This window comes from Callionymus lyra, chromosome 15, assembly GCF_982586985.1.
Source record: "Callionymus lyra chromosome 15, fCalLyr1.hap1.1, whole genome shotgun sequence".
Lineage (NCBI taxonomy): Eukaryota > Metazoa > Chordata > Actinopteri > Syngnathiformes > Callionymidae > Callionymus > Callionymus lyra.
The window spans coordinates 18,878,950-18,898,747 of NC_141832.1; positions in this window are offsets into that span (position 1 = coordinate 18,878,950).

A 19,798-nucleotide genomic window follows, 5' to 3' on the forward strand; every position below is an offset into this window, starting at 1 on the left:
TCTTCTCGTTTAGACTATTGTAACAGTTTATTTTCATGTCTTAACAAGAAGGAGCTGTCTCGCCTGCAGTTAATAAAAAACTCTGCAGCGAGAATTCTGACCTGCTCTAGTAGAAGAACTCACATTATCCCGATCCTTAAAACTCTTAACTGGCTGCCAGTTTCTTTCAGGATCAATTTTTAAATTCTGGTTCTTACTTTCAGAGCTATTCATGGTCAGACTCCTCCTTAAATCAGTGATCTGATCCAGCCTTACACCCCAGCTCGGGCTCTGAGGTCTGTGGTTTAGAATCTAGTGATGGTTCCTCACACACGGTTCAGGACCAGAGGAGAGAAATCCTTCCAGGCTGTTGCTCCTAAGCTTTGGAACGATCTTCCTCTCCCTCTGTGTTTGATGGATCTACTGACTCTTTGAAGAAACATCTTAAGACCTATTTATTTGTGCAGGCTTTCTCTTAACTTGCTTGGGGCTGCTATGTTTGTCTCCGTTATCTTGGCCTTTTAAAGTATATATTTTACTGTTTATTGTTTTGATTGTTAAAGTACTTTGTGACCCTGGTCGGAAAAAGCGTTTTACAAATAATTACTTACTTATTTACTACCAAATAATTTCAGTCTGTGCCACAAGGAGACCCAAGTTTGGTACGCAGTCCTACACAAGGGACAGACCAATCCAACAACCAACTACTGATTCATTCATTGTCTGGTTCTGCGTCACTGATGGAGGGACACGTTGACAACATCGGGGATGAAGAGACATACATTGAATCTATATTTTCCTTCTTTAAATGGGGTGAAATCATTAGAGATCATTATTAGTTACATTTAAGAGGGACAGAAGGGGGCAGTATTGATGGATCCTGCACAACCCAGTAGAAACCAGACCCAGCATCAGGAACCCACAATAGGGTAACATTGCTGAAAAAAAACAAAAAAAGAAAGGCTGCACTTGTGGCTGCAGTGTGAACATTGCCTGAGGTACACATACTTACAGGCGAAGAGGAGACAGACAGAGACTCGCACGCAAGCGGATCTGAAAATTTTCAAACAAGGCGTCAACACTTGGTGTGAAACCTCCATTATAACTGGAATTTTAATTTAAAAAGAGGGACATTTGCTCAAAAAATGCAACAGGGTTTCATCTGTACATTACTCTGGTAAGTATTTATGTGGAGACCAATAGACAAATGTGGATTATGTTTGCATCACGTTTCAAACTCATGGCCAAAGCGGACAAACACATATTTTCTCGGATGGTTTTGAAATTTAGATAAATAAATGTTAATGTTGATATGGTGACTCATGGGAAAGTTTTGAAAAAAAGTGCGTTCATCAAATTCACTTAACCATATATAACATTGTTATAATTGTATCACTGCTGTTTTTTCATCCCTGAATGTTACAGAGAGAGGAATGTGAGGATGAAGATAAGGTGTCTCCCTGCCAGGAGCTGGACTAAAAGAGTAAACCATACAGATGATGCAAGCTTCTGTATTTTTTAGGAAACTTTGTAGAAAGATAATGATCAGTTTGTGAAACTGGGATGAAGAGTTTACAGCAACCTAACAGGTTTGCACTTTAGAAAGGATTTCATTTATGTTGTTCTTTTTCAGTGTATACAAGTAAAATGTGTAAAGATCTGATTTATTTCCATTGTTTAATAAGGTAGTAATGTCAGATTCCTACAGTGACACAAAGATTTCAGTGATGAAGCTAAAATAAAGAACAGAGATTTCAAAAATCATACAGAGATATAACAGGGAGGTCGATGGAAAGGAATCTGATACTCCAGGTTGGAAACAATTTGGTAATAATGTTGAGTAACTCTAGTCCAGTCGCCTTTTTTTCAAATCGTTTCGTTGCAGTGAGGAAGAAAACGAAGAGAATCAACACATTTTGTTTCAAAGATAAAACTTAACTACTTCAGCCTCTTGACCTGATAAATCTTCGGAACACGTTTCTCAGAGTAGATTGTGAAACAACCTGCAGTAAGTATTAGTTTCAGAAGACATAAACAGACGCCAGTGCCAAGTCCTCGAATCACTTCCAAACACACCTCGAACCGCCTTCCTGAGAGCGTCTTCCATTAGAAGTGTGAAAGGCTAATGAGTTTAGTGAGAGTGTGAAACATACATCTTCTTCCAACAGCAAAGGCCAGGACCGTACCTTCCATCTGCACCATCTGCCTTCAGATCCAAGCCACACCTGATGTTGCTTTTCATATAACAACGCCAGTGGAACAGCTCGAAGGTTCCTCGCCTGCCTTATCTTCTGGCAGATTGTGACAATTATTACCAGCAGCAGGTTAGTAAGTTGCAGGAATTAATATGTGGAAAGAGTCTGAGGAGGGATTTGCAAGTGCACACAATCCTCCTCAGCCAATAACCCCTCCACGCTTTGACAGCCAGCCAAGATGAAACCTTTTTTTTCTTCTCCTTCTTTATGCACTTGTAAATATCCAACATGTGCAATAGCAGTTCTGAGTTGGCTGCACTTTGGAGTTTGATGCAACTTTGGCAACGGCATAAAGCGGAGAAATGTTCAACGCGATGCATATGATGATGATAAACCGTCTGTTTCCATGCGAGGTATGCAAACGAAAGGTGAAAGATCCTTCATAGACATGAGTTATATAAAGAGCCGGGCTGGAGAATTGCACCCACTTTCATTTTAAATACTTGTACACAACTTTTCCATGACTCAAAGAACACAGTGACAATAATTATATGTGATCTTAGAGCATGTACACATACAACACACCTCCTGGCCATTACTGCCTTATTTATTAATACCATTAAAGTGATACAATTGCAGAAAATTGACTTCTTGTAGGTTCATCCTAAATATGACGACATACTTTTGAGAAGTAACTCTCCTTAGAAGGCAACTTTTTCCATGTATTTTCTGATGATACTTGCATTAATAAAGCTAATACAATTATACATGCAAGGCCCAGAGTATTGTTCATGTAAAGCATGTTTTTTTAATTAAAAAAATGTTCTTTTAGAAGTCGAGACTTGACACTTTATTTTAAACTTCTGAATGAAATAACTTTTAAAATGATCACTGCAATTACATTTCTGTTGCACATGTGAAGATATTTTGCTGCACATGCAAGTTTATTTTAGTGCATTACATTATATGCTCTGTAATATAGACTTGATATTTTAATTGAATCTAAAGATTTAGACAAAAAATAACGCAAACATATCACATTGAAAGCTTCACTTCAAATACAGAAGAACTCTTGAGTCTTCTTCGACATAAAACTGTGGAATTATAACTGTTGAACAAACAGTGTGGAAACCAAATAAACAAACGGAAAAAAATCAGTAAACCTGAAACTATGAAAAAACTTCTAGAAACTTGACCAAACAATTTCCTCAGAGAGAGAGACACGGAAGACACACTAGAGAATCGCACACATCACTAAAGTAAACCAGGAAGAGAATTAACTGACACTAAATAAACAGAAGTAACACAATTGATGACAATAGATAAAACTAAAATAATTTCAATTAAAAAAAAGTACATTTTTAGGTGAGATTAAAATATATAAATGAATAGAATAGTTAGATTATACTTTTTTTTTTTTAAATTACAAATGTTAATTTGAACATTTATTGAAACATATTTCTTTTGTCAATATTTTCTTTTTTAGATTTTATACTTGTTTTTATTTTCCTACATTTGCACAAGATTGTATTAATGTATTTTTATTTTTTCACCCATTTATTTATTATTTTATGAATGCTGCTGGACATTTATAAACTGTACTTTATTGATCTCACGAAGGGAAATTCACATTTGTATATCTAAACTTGATTTTTACTCTCTCGACAGCAGGTTTAATAAGTATTCTCATTCCAATGATCAGTTTCAGAAAATAAAATTAATATACAGCTATGTTCAGAATAATAGCAGTCCAACATGACTAACCAGATAAATCACTGTTTTTGGTATAAAACATAATAATAAATGGAAAATAATTTAATTAATCTTGGTTCCAGACCAACAAAATTGAGGTTATGGAGTGGCCAGCCCAATCCCCAGACCTTAATCCAATTGAGCACTTGTGGTGTGACATAAAAAGTGCTGTTTCTGAGGCAAAACCAAAAAATGCAGAGGAATTGTGGAAGGTTGTGCAATCTTCCTGGGCTGGCATACCGGTTCAAAGGTGCCAGAGGTTGGTTGGCTCCATGCAGCACAGATGTGCAGCAGTTATCAAAAACAGGGGTTATTCAACCAAATATAAGTTAACTAATTGTCAGGATTGCTAAATGTTAACATTATTTCAGTTTATTTAGTACATTTGAGTTTGTAATGAGAAATGCCGACACTGCTATTTTTTTGAACACAGAAATATCACCTTTTCCTTCATATTCTGTAAAGTAATTAAATATTGATACTTTTTTCTTTATGATTTGTTGTGCAATACCATGTGCAGCATTCCTAATGAAAGAAAATAAAAATTATTATAAGGATTTTGAGCTTTTTTCACTTTTTTAAAAACACTGCTATTATTTTGAACATAGCTGTATATTAATAATCATGTTCGACCAACAAATAGGAAAATCATTTTGTGTTTCCTCTTCACTCCATTTTATAACGTGTTTAATATTTTTATAATAACCATGAAGCAGAGGGATGAAAAAAAAAAGATCAGTCACAGTCTTACTAACCTCATACCTGATAACTGACAAACACGAGACGAAGCATGAGTTTTAATATTCTTTCACTGCATCTTTAATGTTTTTTTTTCTCCTCTAAAGCAATCTGAATATTTCCTCCACCAGCGGGGAAGACTTCAAAGAACATGGATGAATTTCATCGCCTCCTGCGAGTGCCTGACAGCAGCCAATAACCCGAGCAAAGTTGACTCCAAACTAACATGGTTGAGTATATATAGCGAACGTGTGGGCGGTCCAATGAATAACAATCGCGGACTGGACCCGGGAGAATCGCACCAGCAACATCAACAGACGAGGAGAAAAAAAATGCCACTGCAACGGCAAGACTCGACCCGAGGGATCTGGAGAGCCGAGCACCGAGAGCTGGTAACTAACTGAGAAGTTTACCGAGAAAAAGGGACCGTCTTGTGGAGAATGGCATCGCTCAAACAATTAATTGGATCGGACTGACATTCGCAGAGCAGGGTGTCGTGTTTGTGTCAGCGTGTGAAGCCACAGCTTGCGCTCGTGCATCACGCTCCAGCGACTGAGGCGCCGCCGTCGACCTCCTCCCAAAATAAAAATGGCAGACACTCTGGGCAGAGTCACGCGGACAAACATATCTCGGTTAATGGGCACCTTGTGGAGACATCATCGGGCCGAACGCATCTAAATCAATATTCCCGCTCGGAGGCATGAATGTGTCGGTATAAAGTGTCGTTACGAATCATGGAACCTGATTGATTTATTAACATGTAATTTCCACATGTAGTTAGAGTCGATTACGTGTTAGAATCGAAGGGATGATTAAAAGGACACTTTTGTATTTCTGATCTATAAACGCAGCTCATTAAGACACAAACCAGTTCAATCATGAAGAAGGAAATGGAATGAAAAACACATTTAATATATGTGTTGGTGAGCAGAGCCAGGGCTTATGTTGTCACAGGCCCACATCCGTCTCACATTGACCGTTTTAAGATCGGCTGTCAGGTGCAGACAGACCCGACTGCCCCTCAGATCAATGGTCTGAAGCGTGTGTCTGCAAAATGGTGGGAAATTTGTCTTTAAAGGTGAATCCGTGGGACTAAAATGGCGAGCTGAGTTAAGACGTGCTGGTCCGGGTTGTGATATTGGGAGCATAAGCTTCACATTTAAGATCTGAAGCTTTTAATTTCCAGTGCGTTTTGATACCAAAAAAGGTATTTATATAATGGAATTTAGCTTAATTTCTGCAGATATAGTTAAATGTATAGAATCTAAAACAATTTCTCAGTTTTCAAGGACAAACCAGGGCCACATGGGGCTATTTAACCGAGTTCATGTGTTGTTTTCAAGGTCAAAGTCAAACTATAAAATTATTATGTATAATTATTTAGCAATTTTTCTTTTTTTTTTTATTTCTTTCAAAAATGCAATTATTTCAGACAATTTTTGTCCTCCTTTCTACCCCTCAAAAAAAAAGGCTTGAATGAATTTAAACAGTATATTTGTTGTTGTGGACACCATCTTTTTTTAATGTTGATGTTATCATTGTTTTTAGTGTTTTTGCAAAACACTGACACCAAAGATTGTATTGCACACTTTATGGAAATAAAAAATGAAATATTCATCAAATGAAAAAAACTATAGATACTATATGGATAAAGTAATATACTTTATAAAGTTTTTCCCGTCTGAAATCTTGGCGAACGAGAGGTTACGAGAGCGGAGTCCATTAAGACGCAATTATGGCTTCTCTCCTCAAGCCAGCTGTAATTACGTCCCGCTTTGTTTATACAACGAGTCCTTTGGAGGAGGAGACTTATGTGATTGAAGCATGGTGACAAACTTCGACGCTTGACCAATCACAGCAGAGTGGGCGTGGCTCAGCAAATTTAATTGCTAAACAGGGTTTTTAACAAACGTGACGACATATTTAATCAGGGAGAAAAAGATGTCAGTAGTTAATAATGATGTTTACGATCAAATGTGACATCAGGTTGACGAGAAAGCTTGACTCAAGGAACAAAAAAACCCTCTTAGAGGAAGAGGAAACTTTTCTGCAGGATTAATAAACAATGAGGATGTGACCACCTACATATTTCATTAATTTCAACAACAGGAAAAGCAGCACCGTGACTGGAGAGAGGATCCACGGCGCTCGTGGTGTTTGCAGCTGCTTGACTGGCTTACACAAAGTCTGCATGCCAGCTGTAACAAACATCACTTTATGCCAGGATCTAATAAAGCCCAGCTTACAGGCTCACTGTGTTTCCTCTAGCATGCAGTGTAGTGGGCTGTGTATAAAACCTCCTGTACCAGCGCCGCCTTCACGACACATCTCTCGTCACCTCAACTTCTGGGGACGGAAAAAATTCCCTGCTGGATCACCACGGCACACATCCACCAGTCTGCATCGGAGTGTTGAAAATAAAAACAACTTTTGTGTTGCTTATCGTGTTGACAGATTTATTTCTCACATCATAAGTTGAGGAGATAAATAGCACAGCTAGCTTTTAAATTGTAACTTGGCTAACTACGTTTTTCTCTCAGAATCCAAGTCTGTTTGATGTATTTTTAATCATAATTTGTTAAACCACATGATGCCCAATCTACATAGATTTCGCTGTCTGCATGGTAAGGCAGTTGCGATTTTGAGTCTCGGATGACTCTTCAAAAACCTAATTTTGAGGATTTATAAAGCTCTCAAGTGTCTCAATCCCTCCTTATTAGCTTTATTTTATTACTTCCTAGTGTGCCCTTTGTTTCGCCGACAGTTGACGGTGTTTGATGGTCTTCTTAACACACACAGCTATCAGCAATTTGGCAACCAACCCCATTTATACGCTTGACTTTCTTCAGACCAGCGTCAGCTCGTTGCCCAGTTCTACCTGATAACTCCCTGACACTATCTTGTACTTCCCGTTTGTTGGACCACCGCCATTTTTTCTTAGACTTTGTGGTCTGTGCTGAATACTCATATGTGAGATTTGACTTGCCGGTATCTTGTGGATATTTTGCCGCCGTTTTCTTCATTTGTGTTTTGGTTGAAAAAGTATTTACTTCTGTAATTACTCTGCTAATTGTTATTATTGTCTTCCACTTCTGGGTCTCCTTGTTTAATGATTCCAGGCATTAAGTCAATGATCCGGGGAGGGTCAGAAGCTTGATAGTTTAAGAATCTTAGGGTCTTGCTCGCAAGTAAGGGATGGACTGAGCCTTAAGCTGGATCGGTGCATTATCTTCAGTTAAGAGGTCCCAGAAATCACCCTGTCACAGAGAAGAAAGAGCTGAGCCAAAAGGCCTATCTCTCCATTTGCTGGTCGATCTATGTTCCTACTCTCATCTGATGCTGAATACTTTGGGTAATGACTAAAATAAAACCTCATGGATAAAAGCGAAAAGAAGCCATTTGAGGTTGCTCAGGCAACTTTTTAGGAATCTCTCTGGACGCCGCTCTCTGAAGGTGTTCAGAGCATTTAACCCCAGCTAAGACCTGGGACCAGAGGCGGGGACGCCCTGGACCGGTTGCCAATGTGAATCAGGGCACACATAGTGACAACCGACAACTCACACACACCTACAAACAATTTTAAGTATTAATTGAATCTCCTTTTTTGTACTGTGGGAGGATACCGGCGTACCAAGAGTAAACCCAAACATGGGGAGAACATACAAAATACACACGAAAAAAGCTGATTCATGTCTCAAGCTAGAAACCAACTTGCAACCTTTTTTCTTGTTGTGGTAAAGTGTAATTTACACTTTATATAGGTTTTGTCTGCGTCATGTAACAGTAAGTTGAATCAAAATAGACCTTTAATAAGATTGTGAAAAATATCATTGATGATGAAATGATCATTCTTCTTCATAAACCTCCTACTTTCAACTATCTAAGTGGTAGTTTATTTCCGACGCTCGTCTAAATATAGCAATAGGCTCCGAGGTTGTTCCGGGAATGTGGAGTGAGTGGTTCCGGCAAGGGCCAGAGCGAGGTCGGAGGAGAGATTGGAGGAAGGAATAAAACGTTTATCCTTTAGTAAACATGAAGTTTCACTCAGCTCGATGGCGCTGGAGTCAGTCAGATGCACTGATGGAGATAAACCAATGTGACATCACAACTGCACATCTGACACATCCACAAGCTCCGCTCTCTCCATCCTCCCCTCGTTCCCCCGCTGGCCGTCTGCAGGGCAACCTTTTTTTTTTTTGCTCGTGTGAATATAGACGTCACCATTGTTCTCACATGCTTCTTCCTTTTGGTCTCGCCACTTCTTCTTGTCAGCAGACTGATTAACAATGCCTCACCCTTAATGAGACACATCAGTCCGTCGCTTCTTCTGACACCCACTTCATTTACACAGGAGCCCAGACTCTCGGGCAGCGAGTAATTTGGGGTAGAAAAAGATGGATGTGCCTTCGTGAGAACAAACTGGTGAAGAGCGACAAGAAGACAATTAATGAGAAAGAAAGGATGTCTGGGGTTTGTTTGCTTTTCTCTATCTCAGGAAGCAATATAACGTGGATGGTTAAGAGATACGGTGACCCCTCGCTAGAAAGCACTTCAGCGGCTTCACCACTTCGCAGATTTTCTTTGGTGTTGTGTCTTCAATTAGTGCTTCGATATATTACAAAATGTTCCATGCATCCATACAAAGCACCATGTTATTGGCTAAGGGACACTCGCTCAGAGCACGAGTTCAGCATCCTGCGTGCCGATTGGCTCATGAGGTGTTGCCGGTCACGTGTCCGATGCTTTGCTGTCATTTCTCTAGTGTTTGTCTATGAAGGTTTTACCAAAGTTTGGTGGAATACTGACGATACACCACCTGACGCCTCATGAAACCTACATCTGTTTAACTCTTATTCGCAGTGTGGAAAATTCATCATCATTATAACCATCATTACTGCACATCAAATTCTTTATAATTGAAGTTTCATTGTAGTCTTTTATAGTGGGTACGACACTTGTATAGATATACATGAGTTATATAAGTTAATGTTTGTAAATGAAAAAATAAACATAATAAGTCCCACTAATTTGTGTTTTTTTTTTATTTAAGCCTGACGATACACAAGGGAACATTGTACTGCATTAAAAAGCCGTATATTTCAGAGAGACTGATCTCCAAAAGGCATAATTCCAAAAAGAATAGAATAATTTATGGTTGTTATTTAAAAGCAATATGCTAGCTCAACTGGTTATGCTTTTAAAAAAGTTTGAAAGTGAAAAGTTTGAGCGAAATTGAGCTAGAACAATGTGCAGATCAAGAGAAATCCATGCATAAAGATTTCAAAATGTTTTTTTCTCGTGATTGTTTGGACAATGTCAACCCTCTTAGGACTCTAAACAATCCAAACAGATAAAGATCAAGGGTTACTGTACTCCGTTTGAGGTTTTTGTATTGAGCATTTTTAAATAAATCATTTTAGATCATGGGCCAAACAAATGTTGCCCTCTCTCTAACCACGGACTTGCATCTAACACGGTTGTGGATTGAGGAAGTATTAAAAGTGTCAGGAAAATAGTGGAATATTTTATATATTGACAGGATTCATTTACTTCTATCGACTTATTTCCTGCATGAATAAACTTCTTGGCTTCAACTAAAAAAAAAAATTAGAACTAAATCCAATTTCAGGGGTCCAGTAGGACAGTTGCTGAAATGTGAAGTCCCAGATTTATTTGCACAACTTCTACTTCCTGCAGAGAAAACTGTAAAGCAACTGAATTTGTTGTGAGTAAGAAGGTTGATTTAAATCTTATTCGAATCATATTTACATCTTAGAAAAGCTATAGACCCTTCAACACATCAGCAACTTAACCCTCTGATTATGTTTGATGCTTAAAAGCACATGTCAAATAGAGGCCCAGGGGCTCTAATGTTCATGCTGGTGACCTATTATGATGCCAGTATTTAAGATAAGATGAGGAATGGATTTCAACAATTATACAGAGACGTCCAATACAGCACTGAAGAACACATCTATAGATATTAAGGAAGAATAAGCCTCCAAGAATGAAAACTTTAACTTCCTTTAACTTCTGGTAAAAAATTCTACAATGATAAAATACATTTCCTCATTTGTCGATCCAGTTAAAAAAGGTGCTTTATAAAGCAAGGTAGGAAGATGTTAAGGCAAGAAGTCTATAAACTGTAGGTGAGAAGGTTGAGATCGATCATGATTAAGGTGTGTCTTGTAAAGGGTTCAATATGTGAGAGTAAAAGGTTGAATCGCCACACAATAAAGACTCTGCTGCTGTTTAAGTTATTCCACAAACTCATCACTTCAGTATACAATTCAACAGAATAGTGTTTTTCTTTCACTCCCATTAGGTGCTTACTACCACATGAACCAGGTGGTCCACGATGATAAACAACATCTCTGTCCTCTGGAGGCAGAGAGACTGGAGGCTCGTGGGCACGGAGCTGCCTCCCAAAAAATGACATGCCATGATCGCTCAGTGTCACTCTTTATGGGACTATTTTTAACACGGGAAGGCAAAGAATGACAAACATCAAACTGATCTCCAACCCCATCGGCGATCCAAGTGGGGTTCGCTTTGAAATAAAATACGAAAGAGGGGAGATGGACGGTAAACAACATAAAAATATAAATGATTTTTGTTTTAGCAGTAAAAACAAGGACAGCCCAGTCTCAAGGTTCTGACGATAAAAAATAGACTACAAAACTACATGAGCTTTTATCACGATTGAGGAAAGTGTTTAAGTAAGAGACAAACAACCATAAGTACCAACGTTACAGGACAATCTTGCAACTACTTATTAAGTATTTATTTGATTGTCTTTACATGTATTTATGGATGTTTATTTTTGGATCTACCTATCCATCTATCCAACTATCTATCAATCCATGTATAAATCCATCTATCTATCATAAATCCATCTATAAATCTATCCATCCATAATTCTATCCATCTATCCATCAATCTATAAATCCATCCATCCATCCATCTATCCAACTAGCCATCCATCTATAAATCCATCCATCCAACTATCCATCCATGTATCTATCCATCCATCCATCCGTATTTTCCTCCAATAGATTCTTGAAAAAAATCTCATTAAATAAATGTAAAACATGGAAATAAGATGTGATACAATAAACACAAGTTGGCCGTGAGTTTTTGTTCTTCACACAAATTATCACAAAGAAGTCACGATATTCTTAAAGCGATATCTGCTTCTAAAGAAAAGTGGAAGGCTTGGCTAGAACTGGTCGGTTTTGAAAGGTCTTAGGTAAAAAAAAGCGCTGCCACCCCCCCCACTAAAAACACAAGACCCTTTGACATGCACTCTGGCTGAAGGGTTGTCCCCAACAATCACATCCTCCCACCACAAAAATTGCCAAAGCCAAGCAACTAAAAAAAAACAAACAAAGGGCAACTTCCTAAAAATAATTATCAAGCTTGGAGAGATTCCCCTAAATAGCCACGAGGGATCACCATCAACAAGAGACTGCTATAACGCGGGCAAAAACAAAAGGAAAAGAAAAACAATCTCTTGCTTGTTTGGACAGAAGATAGTCTGCCATCTTCGGAGATTTGAGTTTGGACTTTTAAACAAACCAATGTTCATCATGTTAGCATAGAGAAAATAGCATTCATCTGATGTCAACCAAGAAGAAAACTAGATTGTTTGCTATTCATATTCCATAGTGAAGCCATGGTGTTGAAAAATAAATGTTGGTTGGAAACTGGAACGGTACACAGGAGACTTCCCTAAAACTTCTCCATGTTTATGGCACATTTTCTTAAAAATGACAGTGATTGGATAAAGCGTGGGAAGGAAAAGAAGTGTGTGGCCAAACAACAAATCAACAACTGCAATGAGAAAAGTCCAAATTTAGCGAAAGCACTCAAGATCGAGTAAAGAAAAGGATCCCTGATGCTGTTGGCTTTTGTTTCAACCAAACAAAAGTACACAGCTTAACCAATCAGAAGTAAGTAAGTTAGTAAGTAAGCAATTTTTGTAGAGCGCTTTTCTAGACCAGTGTCACAAAGCGCTTAAACAATACCCAATAAAATATATACTTAAAAGGTCAAGACACCATGAGACAAACACAGGAGGCTCAGATGAACAAAAAAGCCTGCACAAATAAGAATGTCTTAAGATGTTTCTTGAAGGAGTCAGTAGATCATCAAACACAGAGAGAGAGGAAGATCGTTCCAAAGCTTAGGAGCAACACCCTGGAAGGATTTCTCTCCTCACTCACTTTAAAGTTGATCCTGAAAGAAACTAGCAGCCAGTGGAGAGTTTTAAGGATGGGAGAAATGTGAGTTCTTCTACTAGAGCAGGTCAGAATTCTCGCTGCAGAGTTCTGCATCAACTGCAGGCGAGACAGCTCCTTCTTGTTCTTGACACCAAAACAATAGTCCAGACGAGAAGACACAAACGCATGGATTATAAACTCCAGATCGTGTTGTGACAACATTTTCCTAAGTTTCTGGGTTGAAGGAAACAGTTTCTGTTCAGTTTTCTTCAGTTTTGAATGCATCAAAACCTTCCAAACCTCCCTACATCCACAAGAAATTCCAACATGTATTCCTTGTCTCAATATTTAAATTGAATTAGTTCTGGTCGTCCCAAGGTACGATTCTTCCTTTTGAAGTGGTCAGTCAACATCTGTATACTTTACAGAGGTCCCCCGCCAGGTACCTTAAAGGGTACATGCAGCAAACAACAGCTCAGCGTCATTGACTGTGATGGGTATCAAAGGAGAGAAACTCATCAGTGGCCCCCATTTTCAACTGGCATCATCCTTATTGAAAACCTTTGGATGATCCTCAAGCAGAAATATCTATGAGTGGCAGGGAGGTTATTCTGACCTGCAGCAAAAAAAAAATTCAAGCACCAACTCGTAAAAAACTGTCCAATTGACACAAGAATTTCTGAAGGTGATCTGGAACAAAGGGATCCTATGTTAACATGCTACGTGGTGAAAATGTTTGGCCAACATATTTTTGGGATTTTTTAAATATGACCTCCAAACGCGATTTTTAAAAAAACCTGTTGGAACAATGCATACTTTAAATTTTTTTTTTTTTTAATGCTGATATCATTTGGAGGTTTCTACAATTGAACACAAGAAAAAATACCGAAAATAAAAAAATGTGATTTGCATTATGATTTGGAAGGCGGTGTATGAACCAGGAAAAGTTGTCTTTAGTCATTAAGATGATGGAGGATGGATGTGTCAGACCTCCTGATGTTTAATGCAAGCAATTATTTTGATTGTGAAAATGGAAATGTTCAAATTGGGAGGATAATCGTTTCTCAACATCAAGTCAAAAAAGATAAATCTCCAGCGGTATAGAGACAAAAAGTGGACATGAAACTACATAGGCATTGACTTTGCAATACATTCTAGAGAATGGCCGTCTTGACTTTATCTTATTACTCTTTGAACTTTGCGGTAAACTTTGGTGTCAAGCCCAATGAGCAGGTCTTTGGTCAACACCTGGGCACTTGTCTATGACGCGCACATCTTTCCCTGCATCCCCATCGATCGTCTTATTGAAACAAGCCTCATTTGCAGTCTCCTTCTTGACAGTTTTTCCTCTCCTGTCTTTCCCTTTTCCAAACTGTGACAGGCTCTGCGGATTTTGGCAGTCTTGCCGCTCTCCCCTAATCCTCCACCAGACTCGCCTCCTTCACGAATACACAAAGATTTAGAAGGAAAAGCTGATGCTCATCAGATGCCCACGGATATATTCCACTCAGGATACATGTTGTACCAAAAAAAACAAAAAAAAAACGTAGTGCGTGTAGGTGTGGGAATGATATTTTTTAATAGACTTGTTGAAAGGAGAAACATTAAACAGCATGCCTTCAAAGAATTGTGCCAGTGGGGGGGAGGCGACAAAAGAGGGATGTGGAAATCCGTCATAAAAATCACTTTCCAATGGTTTGGCTCGATAAATTAATTTTAAATGATTGCAGCTCTTCAACAGGAGTGCAATTGTCACACATACGAGGCACGCTCATCTCTTTTATTATGACGCATATTCAACTTGTCACAGCATGCGTTTGTACTTGCAGTGTGGTAGACAAAAAAAGGGTCCAGATATATACTGTACATATTTTATGCATTTCCGTCTCATCGTTCAGTAAAGGTTTTATGGTTGGGCAATTTTTTTTAATTTAAACCATATGTACTTATTATTGGAGATTTCCAGAATTTCATCTACTTTTGTTAAGTGTAAGGGGGTGGATAAGGGGGCAAAGAGACCCCAATGAAAATTAATATACATGTTAAATAAGCATGATTCCCATCATTTCAGCCCCAATCTTTACTTGTAAGGACCCTTCTCTTCTTCCCCCTCTTTTTTTTAATTTAGTATTTTATTAGTTTTTTTTTTAACCACTGTTTTTTTTTCCATACCAGTGCAATGTATATACTATATTGAATATTGTTTTGATTGTTTAAGCGCTTTGTGACCCTGGTCTAGAAAAGCGCTATACAAATAAAAATTACTTACTTACGTACTTACTGCCGGGTATCTAAGGTAGACGCAAAAATGTGTCTGTTTGGTTAAAAAACAATATATATTTTGATATTGCTTCCCTAGGAAACACAGAAAGTATTTTAGCTGTACTACTATGATCCATCTGAGGATGACGACGTACCATAATAACAATTTCGACGCACTATTCCTAATGACCCCAAATTAAAGTTTTTCTTTCTTCTGAATTCAAGTTATTGTTTTCGATGTTGGTTCACTGCTAACAGGGTACGACTTAAGTTCACTGCAACTTTTGCCAAAACCGGAATGATTGAGATGAAGTTCTTGTTGTAAGTCGATGAAATCCACATGTTAATTGAATATGACATCATTACAGACAATTCAAAGCCATAAGAAAAAGTGATATCATTTATAACGATAACAAAAATAACAATACAATAAACTATAGTAGTGATAAACCATCTGTATACAGAGTAGGACCAGTGATCCTCGGTCTGAGGGTCCCAGGAAGAAGTGGGGTCACCGAATGATACAAGAATTTATAATGAATCTTTAGAGACGAAATGGCAACATTGAGTCGTTCAATAATTAATGAAGTCAATCTGATCCAATTTACAACATGATTCGCTGTTGTAATTATATAAATCAATGTTAATTCAAGTTTGTAATATTTCATTAAAGTACTGCAATATTTGTTGGATTCTATTTAAAGTTATTTATATTAGCTGTGTAATAAACTGTTAATCAAAACTGACGCAGGTGTCAACTTGTGAAGACATTCATTTCTTAATTTACTAAATATGTGAAAAATGTGAAAAAAAAAGATTCTCTGGAAACCGTAAACAACACAGCAACATGTGTGAACGGAAATTGGATATAAATGACAATATTATTGTTTTAAATTAAGGTTGTGAATAAACCCCTCTAATAAAAGCCCATATCGTCATCTGGACTTCCTGTTATTTAATGAAATGACCGTCATTAGTTTGTCATAAAGTCCAGTAATTCTCTTGGTTTTCATTCAACTAAATAGAGAAGCGGTAAAATCCAGGACACATTTTTGCAGATTTCTTTTTAAATAAAGGACATATTCGAAAGGCTCTCCCAGTGTCTTATAACTGTACAGTTTTACATTCATCCGTGGTTCAGGTACAGGAAGGTTTACACTTCCATTAAAGGAATCTGACCTTAAAATCGTACTCATACCGTGAGAGTACTTCAGAAGAAAACATCGCTGTACAGTACAAATCATGAGTAAACAACCTTGTGTTGATGGGAAAAGCTCATTGTAAACTACTTTTTTGAAATATGGCTGTTCGCTCTAACATTTTTCTTTAAAGATCTTTATACAACAATAGCATGACAATTATTATCGTTAAACTCCGAACACACACTGAAACTCTACATAACAAGAAAGTTCATTGGTAGCTCAACTTCAATTCATTTAGCCCGAAATACACTAATATCTGATTAGCAGACAAAGAAGTTTTCAGCTCATAGTTTTAGCAGATGGAGGAGTGGAAGGTGCTAGTCTCAGATCCAGGGAAGCAGAGAGGTGTGAGTGTCACAGATGTAGTGAGACACAACTGTCTGCTTGATTCCACCACGGCCAGCTGCAGCTCTTGTTGGCATCCAAGTCGCTGCCAGGCTGGATCACCAACAGACACTCCAGTGAGTGGAACTTCAGAAGCACACAATGTATAGCGAGGGAGGGAAAAAGACAAGGTACAAACGCGAGAAGGAGTTTTGCTGTACTTTTAAAATGTCAGGAAATCAACTATTATTAACTGAACTATCAACAGGAATTCAAATAATCAACTGGATCAGGATTGATGGCAGAAGAAATTGAAAATTACCGGAGTGGAAATAAACATATAAGGAGCCATGTATAGGAGCCAATTGTAGATGCACATATATTTTCATGGTGTGTCTTATTTTTCCCCTTCACTGCAGCTACATGACCTGAACAAATGCAAAAATATTTATATATTCCCTTTTTTTTTTTTATTCTCCAGTATTTGAGTTGACATTTTATTTATAATTCTGGTATTAATTTATTGGGTTTTTTTATACTTTATTTTGATTGTCCCCCTTTTTCTGAAGCAAGTCGACTGAATTAATTAAAAATAAATTGTTCACGCTTTTCTTAATGGTGAGTTTTAAGGTTTTTTTTGACGGTTAGGGAACAAGCTCTTCACATCAAATGTTGACATTAATATAGCTTTGGTTATATAGTAAAGATGGAACCGAGAGTTAAAAGAAAATTAGACTAAAATGGCCCAAAGTCACAGTGAATCTTAAAGGGATTCGGAAGAAACTGTTTATATTAAACCCATCATGTCAGACTAAGGACTATAGTATATTAATGTGGACTCATAAGTCTCTGAAGGTCAATATATATGTGGAAAGGAAATCCTTATTGTTACTACACGTCCCTGAAACAAGGCATCAAATTATTTAGGTCCAATCGTTGGTTGGACAAGCCCGCTGAAGGTTAGAAAATTAACCAATCAGAATCTTTCTTGGTCAAACGGCCACCTATTAAGTACAAGAGGTTTTGTTGAATGATCCGTCTGACAAAAGTGTGTGCTTGAAAGTTTCTTGATAACAAGAAAATGTCGTCGCGCTTTGGATAAACTTGCGTTCAAAACAACCACAGTCGTGACCAGGACACGACCAAGATAGGACAGTGTTTAGAATCAAGACTAGATTCAAGACCTTTCCACATACAGACCAACAAAAATAATTATACGAACATACCATTTTGGAGTTAAAGAACAATCATTTGCTAAAACTTATTCCCTTATGTGTGTCGAGTGGGAGCTGAAGACTGTTCAATCTTATACCAATATTAGACATTTAAGGGCCTTCAATTATAATTATATTTGAAGAAGCTGTGGATACCCTGGACTCAAAAGAAGAGGGGAGATGTGACAAAGTGGACCACACTACCTGTCCCTTGAATTCTTTATTGTTTAGTCTGCAATGACGTGCAAGGAGAGCTCAGTACAGCTCATTATATGGTCCAGGGTCAGTTCATTTCCTGCTTTTAACACTCCTGTAAATCTCAGGGTCATTTCAAATGTCTATAGTTTGATGTCATGTCTTGTATCTCAAACTGCAGACATGTGCATGTAAAGTGTACTTGAAATTTTTCATGTATGATTATTTTTTCTTATCTTGACTTTAGTTTGTTTCAGTTAGGTTTAGTTAACTGTAAAGTTTCTTTGTAGATATTTGTTTTTTCATGTTTGATTTACTCTTAAAATTGCAACAGAAAACATTTTGTGAATACTTTACCCTATTTATATTTCTTACTCATTTCATAGTTTATATTTAAAGGAATAAAAAGTGAGATCACTGAAACCATTCCTGGAGCCAAAGTCTCAAGCAGGCAGGTTCAAGCACAATAAAGTTAGATAAGGTCTGTTAATCTTAAACTTACCGACCACTTATTGGAGCAAATTATGTCTAAAAATCTAGCGATTCTTGTCTATTAAATAGAGCTGCTCTACTAAAACTGCTTGAAAATAAGGATATTGTTGTGAATCTATGAGTCATGAAGGTCATAGTTCATTAACGTCAGTCGACTCAACTGTAGAGAACGGAAACGAACACAACAGCAGGGGGGACATGAAAGAAAATGTTATTAATGTTGCTCCAAGATCAGCGTCAAACAACATACTGGACACAGTTTCCATGGCAATAGAAAATTGTATTGTATTTTTGTTGTCCAAGTGTAATATTTGTAGTCGTTTCCAGGCACCAAACGGTGTCAAACCTTAATCATATTTTCCCTTTTTTTCTGGGATTTTATTCTAACAACATGGACTCGTTGAAATATTAATGAAAAGCCGTTGTTTCCCATGGAGCAGAGAGAGCATCCCGACCCAAACAACAAGACAACGGGGCAGAGCGGTGAAGGATACTCGAGGATAAATCACAACTAGTCTCTCATTACATCATCTTAAGAGAGTTAAAGTGAGAGGCGGATGTAGAGAGCACTAAGCCTGAGGCTTATCCTGAAGTCTCGTACCCAAAAAACCTCTGGACAAATCCATGTTTTTTAGTTTTTTTTTTGCAGTCTATCCTCTTATTTAGCTATTGAAGGTTGAGCCCAAGCCTGAAGGAAAAGTTGCAACAGGAAACAGAGTAAATGTCGGGAAGAGAAAGTACTAGGTCACTGGTATCAATCGCTCTGGTCAAAATCAATGCCGGAGTACGAGAGTTTGCTTCTTGTTTAGACTAAAAAGGGGGATTCTTGAGGGAGGTGTGTGGGGAGGGGGTTGACGATAGGAAGTTGCTCAGATCAGATATTCTTAAATGTCACAGAGCCTCGGTGTCTCTCGAGGTGTTGTGCGGAATATGAAAGAACAATAGTGGAGAAGTGTCACATTCCATTCACTGCTGTGTTTGGCTGGTACGTGCACCAGAGAAATGCTTCCATGTGTACACACCCATCGCACCATCGCGTGCCCTGATTTTTCGCAGATTATGTCCTAGTTATTGAATCCTTTTATTTGGAGGAAAAAAAAAAAAAGCCACGCCGTGGGAACATGTACGCCGTGAAGAGGACGCATTAACTATTCCATCTACTACAATACACTCACTCTTACTGTACGAACTGGAAAGTTAAGTATTTTATGAGTAACATATTA